Below are 7,371 nucleotides of genomic sequence, written 5' to 3'. Positions count from 1 at the left end.
CCCCCCCCCCCCCCGCAAGATAGACTTGGGTTGAGGGTGACCAAGGATAGCTTGGATCTTAAATGGAGGAAAGAGCTGCAAGACAATGACTTTGTGAAGGCATCTGCAATTTGTTGTTTTGACACCACATAAGTTGGTTGAATTAATCCTTCCTTGAATTTGTTACGCACCACATGGCAGTCTATTTCCAGGTGCTTCTTTCTCTCATGGAAGACTGGATTTGTAGTTATGTGAAGTGCGGTTTTGTTGTCACAGTAGAAGGGAATAGGAGTCTTAACTTCAATGCCTAAATTCTTCAGAAGGTACACCAGCCATGTTACTTCGCAGGTGGTAGTGGCCATACTTCGGTACTCGGCTTCAGCTGATGATCTTGCCACCGTGGTCTGTTTCTTGGTTTTCCAAGATATGGGAGTTTCTCCCACAAATATGCAGAATCCTGATAAGGACTTTCTTGTCACTTGGCATGCAACCAATCTGCATCACAGAAAACTCTAAGTGAGAAATCAGTAACTGAGGGAAAGTACAAATCTGTTGAGATGTTGCCTTTCAAGTATCTGACAACATGAATTGCTGCCTCCCAATGCTTCTCACAAGGATGTTGAAGGTGCTGGCTTAGTTGTTGTACAGCGTAGCATAGGTCAGGTCTAGTGAAACTCAAATATAACAACCTGCCAACGAGCCTTCTATACCTGGAGGGGTCAGTAAGAGCAGCCCCTGTGTCTACTGTGAGCTTCAGTCCTGGAGGTATGGAATGGCAACATGCTTGCCATTATTGAGCCCAACATCCTTAACAATATTTTAAGTATACTTGTATTGAGTGACCACTAAACCTTCAGTGGAGCGTGCTAACTCAAGCCCTAGGAAATATTTAGCATTTCCCAAGTGCTCAACTATAAAAAGGTTATCTAAATAATCCTTGACAATGATTATGTAGTTTTCAGAGGCAGAAGTGATTAGTATATCATCAACATAAATCAACAATGCAATGAGATTAGTGTCAGTCCCTTTAATAAACAAGCAATGGTCATCTTGCATTGTTCAAAACCAAATTCTCTTATCTTGTTAGTGAATTCTTCATTCCACTTTCTAGATACTTGTTTTAGGCCATACAATGACTTTTCCAGTTTACAGACCTTGTCCTGTGGGATTTTATAGCCTTGAGGAGGCTCCATATATATATGCTCATCAAGAGTGCCATGCAAGAAGGCATTATTAACATCAAGGTGGTGGATAGGCCACTTCTTTCCCACAGCCACAGCTAAGAAGAGCCCATTCAGTCATTGTAATCCTCCTCTTCAACTTGGTTGTAGCCTTTTGTAACTAATCTTGCTTTATATCTTTCCACAGTGCCATTAGGATTAAGCTTTACCTTATACAACCATTTGCATCCAATGGCTCTCTTGTCAGGAGGCAAGTCTGTTACCTTCCAAGTTTTGTTCTTTTCCAGTGCATTGATTTCTTCTTGCATGGCTCTTCTCCATTCAGCCTTCTCCTGTACCTGTTTGAAGTCCTTTAGCTCCTGCACACTTGATAGATTTTCCACAAAGCAAGAATGTATATGTGACATATGTAAATTGTTAGGGTTTTTTGAGTTATAGCACTTATAATCATTCATCCAGCTAGGTTTACTAGTAGGTCTGCTTGACCTCCTAGGCATGTGAGTAAAGGCTCATTACTGCATCCAGTTGATCAATGGCAAGTACAAGACAAACTATGTCACTATTATCATCTTTTGAGGTTTTAAAAGGGAATGTGTTTTCATGGAATGTTATGTCTCTGCTAATATGTATATTGCCTATGCTGAGTTCCACGACTTTGTATCCTTTTATGCCATGAACATATATTAAGAAAACACACTTCAAAGCTCTAGGTTCAAACTTTCTCTTAAAGGGGGAGGTATTTGTGATAAAGCAAAGACATCCAAAGACTTTTATGTGATTATAGGAGGGTTTTTGGTTGTAAAGTAACTCATAGGGGGTTTTCCCGTTCAAGGTTTGAGTAGGCAATCTTTTAACCAGATAGGTAGCCATTAGTAAAGCTTCAGTCCAAAATTTTAAAGGCATGCTAGCTTGAAACATAAGGGCTCTATTAATTTGAAGTAGGTGTTGATGCTTCCTTTCAACCACACCACTTTGTTGAGGTGTGTGGATGCAAGTTCTTTGATGTATTATACCTTTTTCATGGAAGAAAGTTTGACGTTCCTTATAAACAAATTCAGTACCATTATCAGTTCTGATCCGTTTGATCTTGGCATTAAATTGAGTTATTATCATGTTATAAAATTGTTCAAGCTTAGACAGTGTTTGTGATTTATGAACCATCAGGTAGGCCCAAGTAGTTCTGCTAAAATCATGTACAATAGTTAGCATATATTCATAATTGTTGATTGAATACTCTCTGTATGGTCCCCATACATCTACATGAATAAGCTCAAAAACAGATCTAGTTCTGGATTCACTTAGGTGAAAAGAGGTTCTGTGTTGCTTTGCCAATGGGCATATTTCACATTCAATCTATTGAATGTTGTTCTTATTACAATGATTCATATGTCTTAATACTTCTAGGCTAGTGTGTCCTAACCTATTGTGCCATAGGACATCATTACACATAGCCTTGCATTTGTTCATGTTACACAGGCCAACTGATAGATTTTCTTCACTGGCACAGAGGTTCAAACTAAGTGATTTTGTCATGTGATGCTGTGGTTGCCTTTCTAACACATAAAGTCTCCTTCGTTGTTTACCTACAGCAATCATCCTTTTACTCTCAAGGTCGTGCAAAACACAAGTCTCATTTGTGAAATGAACACTAAGGTGATTATCTTTACACAATTTTTTGAAAGAGAGCAAATTATGCTTAAATGCAGGGACATATAACACATCTTTCAGTATTATGTTTTCTGCAATTTGAACTTCTCTAGTGAATTTTAATTGTTGGCTAGTTCCATCAGGGAAATTTACAGAAACCTCATTATCAAGATTATGAATGTTTTTAAAGGCAGTTATAGATGCACACATGTGGGCTGATGCCCCATTGTCAATAATCCATAATTCATAGGTGGTAAGGATATCACCTGCATAACCTTGGAAATCAGAGAAGTTCGAGCTGATCTGGCTGCTATTTTGGTCCTGCATGATTCTGAGAATTTCTCTCCTGATCATTTCTGAAAAGTTTGTATCAGGTTCATTATTTGTGGTTGTCTGCAGACTGTTGGCTTGTTGATTCATTCTTGGGTTAGTCATTCTTGTATTTGTAGGTCTGCCACCGTTTTTCCTATGATCTACCATGTTCTTGTACCAATCAGGGTATCCCACAAGTTCGAAGCATCCCTCCTTTAAATTCCCTTTCTTCTTGTAGTGATCACATTGGAGTTGCCTTTTATCTGCTGCAGGTCCTTTCTTGAAATTTGTCCTCAGGTTACCTTGTGTCTTTGTCTCAGAAATCTGGACTGCCATAACTCCTTCTTTTTCTATTTCAGTAAATTCAGAGTTAACTTGTCTTTGCTTCTCAACTCTGTGCACCATGGCGTACGCTTTTGCAGTGTAAGCAAACGATCCATGATTAATATCTGGTTCTTCACATGATCATAGATGTCATTGAGGCCCATGAGGAATCGCATCAATTGGTAGGAAGTGTTTCTTTCGGACATTCTCTTGCTGGCTCCACAAGTGCACACAGGTAGGGGGTCTAAAGATCCCAATTCATCCCACAGTCTTTTGAGTTTTGTAAAGTATGCAGCTACAGTAGAATTGTTCTATGAGATGGATGCAATTTCCCTTTGTATTTGATATAGAAGTGGATCATTGCTTTCACCAAACCGTATCTCGAGTTCAACCCACAAGTCTCTTGCTGATTCTGCGTATAAAAATGCTTCTACAATCTCTTTTGATATTGAATTCAATATCCAAGAGACTACCATGTAAGCATTTTTCTGCCATTGCTCAATAGCTTCTTTGTCTTCCATCGGTTTTGTTTGTGTCCCATCAATGTAACCCAATTTTCTTCTTGCTCCAAGGGCTATCTTGATGGATCTTGCCCAAGATAAGTAATTCTTCCCGTTCAATGGTGCAGATACCAGAGATATGCCACGATTATCATTTTCTTGAAGTCCCACATCAGTGGAGATCTTTTCTTCTTTTGTTTCTTTGTCTGTCATTTCTTGTGTTGATTCTTGTTTCAAGAAATGAAAGTATGGTGTGTAAAGCTAGGGACGAACGGAATGCAGAAGCAGGCAGAGTATTTGTTACACTTGCTCTGGTGCCATGTTGAATAAGAATCAAGAATTGATCTCAGTTTGAAGAAAAACTAATAACAGGGAAGTGGTTTTGCAGCAATTTACAGAAGGAAAATTTCTATGTATCTTCTCCAGTGAGGACGGATGAAGGGTCCTTATGTACAAGAGAAGCCTAACTAACAATAACAACCACTGAGTTGTTAATTCACTTAACAAATACATAAAGTTGCTACTTTATAAAACACGACTTTGTGAACAGAGGGAAATAACGCTAATTCCTGAAACTACTGTTCTTCTTCTTCCTCTGCTTGTGACGTCTGTTCCTGTGGAATGTCTGAAGCAGCTTGATCATGGGTTTCATCAAAACTGCTCTTATATATCTGCATGCACACTAATACACGTGAGGAGGTAATCTTCACCCTTATAAAGGTTGTTTTGTTAAAAAAAATTTGTTTGACCTGCAATAAGTAGTAAGTTATTTGCAGATAAATATAGTTTTCCATTCCAATATCTTTTACTAATATATAAGAAAATTCTATGAATTTTGACTAGTAGAGGAATTAAATTATTGCATGAAAATAAAAGATAGTGTTACTAAGTGTAATTTTTCAAACTACAGACAATTTATTTATAATTACATCAAATTTCAATGAAGGGTTGTATAATCATCCCATTTATATAAAATGTCTGTAAAACTAAAAATATATAAATATTAAAAAAAAAGAGAACTTGCAGATATATAGAAACATATGTGGAAGGCATGATTAGAGTTTATTGATTGGCTCTCCTTTTGATCTTAATCGACACCGTTTCCACTTCGGAGTTACTTTCATGGGTACTAAATTGAAGATACTTAACATTTTGAATGTTAGCCATATGATTATATGATTGGTGGTCGCCCTCATTTCAGATTGTCATATGATTGTAGGTCAGCCATTTAAAGAGGTTATCAAGTAAGAATCCCAATGATGAGCTGCAGTTGTTTTTAGAAGTAGAGCGTGCACAGGCATTTCATGATAATTCTAAATGAATGCAGTAAATGAGCTTCGAAGGCCTTTCTTTACATCATTGGTCTTATTAAATTTCAGTACTATGATTAAGGATTTGCGCGACGGCCCTCTCCCTGATAAAGAAAGTGATGACAGTTTACTATTCTTTAAGCTTTATGAGCATGAGAAAGGGGAATTAAGGTACTTTTCTTGTTCCCTTGTTTCCCATGAGGTTCTATGTGGAGTAAATATCTATAGAAAGGATAGGCACAAATAATTCCCTGAAGAGTAAAGATAAAAGAATGTTATTGGCCTTTAATCTATTCTCATTTCATACCAAATATGCTAGAAGACTTTTTGTCAAGAGCTATGACAAGCAATCAGATATTCTAGAGAAGTTACTTGCAAGCTATGCTCCAAATGAAGAGATAGAACTTTTTGAGGTTTGTTCCAATATATGAATGGAAGAGATAGTATTTGCTTATACTAATAGATTGTTGTTAGCTGACACTTAAAATGAAACCCACATGCAAATGTTTTCATTAAATGGAGCTATTATTGCATCTGTCAAATGTCATGGAGATGAACATAACTCATGTTACATGCAATTTCTTTACAAGGACTTAAAGTTGCATCTGTCAAATGTCATGGAGATGAACATAACTCATGTTACATGCAATTTCTTTACAAGGACTTAAAGGTTGCTATGCATATGAAATATAATGCACTTATTCATTTTAAATGGTGAAGATATCTTTCATAAAATGCACATATACAGTTTAAATATGAAGATATCTTTCACAAAAAGCCCAAATACATTTTAAATGGTGAAGATATCTTGTGTTTTTTGCTTCTCAGGAGATAAAGTTTGATCCCACAGTCATGTGTGTGTAATTGACACAGGACTTACATTTACCATTAACCAGGTATATGAAAATCACAAGCACAAGTATCTTGTCAGGACAAAGATTGTATATTAATAACTTTCTGGTTTCTTTTATTGCAGCTAGAGGATGGGGACATTGTCTGGTATCAAAAGTCACTACTTGCTCAAATAAGGAAGCTATTTCGTTGCCCGGATATTCCATCTTTCCTTAAATACCAGCATAGCCTTCAAGTACATTTTCATAAATATTGTGTTCATATTAATTAGTACTATTGTAGTTACAAGATATATGTTTCACATGTCATATTTCATTCTTATGATGATGGTGTTGCTGGATTGTGGGAATATCTTTTTCTAAAGTGTGACGCCCCAAAAATTATAATATATAATTGGGGGATCAATTGGTAAATTTTTATGAAACTTAGTTAATTGGTAAATAAATTATGGGCCATAATTGAAATATAATAACACTTGAATGGATTAAATTGGAGTTCGTTATAATATTTTGGGATAATTTCTATTAATTAAGAAAATTAGGAAGGACGTAAATGGTATTTTGAGAAAAGTCTAATTAATTAGATAAAATAATAATAATATTATATATATATAAATAGTATATATATAAGTAAGTAATATAATGTAAATACATATATGTAAGTTATATATATATATTAGTAAGTGATATATATATATATGAGAGAAAGAAAAGAAAATTGAGGGTGGGCCCACCAGCCCACCGCCTCACTCTCCTCTTAAAATAGTGTCGAATTAAATATCAAATTGGATATAAAAATGATATCGTTGGTTAATTAGATTATTAAATTTATTAGATTTGAATGTTGCTATAGTCAAATTATATAATTCCATCGGAATTGCTAACCAAATACGCAATTATATGTATTATTGTTTAATTAAAGAGTATAATAGCGAGAAATTGATAGAAAATTCATAGAAATATTCCGAGAATTATATTTAATAAATGGTATGTTAATAAAGAGGAAAAATGAAGATTTGTATTTTGATAGAAATAGAATATTAACGAATTATTAGAAATTGTACAAATGATATTTAATATTATATTTTAAAAAAATTACGATATTCTCGATATATTAATTGTATATGGTATAACTCATTATAGGATACGGGGTGAGGTGAAAGGACTGACAATTAGCGATTGAGTAAAAAGAAACGTTGTGAGGTTGAGGTAAGTAAATAATTAGTATTATCTATATATGTTCTCTTTATTTGTGGTATTACTATTA

The 7,371-nt window shown here is 35.3% G+C and overlaps 1 pseudogene; it reads left to right on the top strand.

The window, feature by feature from the left end:
* Positions 1–7,371, top strand: part of LOC105172321 — a 33,881-nt pseudogene that overhangs the window by 10,164 nt on the left and 16,346 nt on the right.

The sequence above is a fragment of the Sesamum indicum genome, linkage group LG10, assembly GCF_000512975.1.
Source record: "Sesamum indicum cultivar Zhongzhi No. 13 linkage group LG10, S_indicum_v1.0, whole genome shotgun sequence".
NCBI lineage: Eukaryota > Viridiplantae > Streptophyta > Magnoliopsida > Lamiales > Pedaliaceae > Sesamum > Sesamum indicum.
The sequence above is the reverse complement of the archived record's forward strand: the minus strand, read 5'-3'. Positions and strand labels throughout refer to the sequence as shown.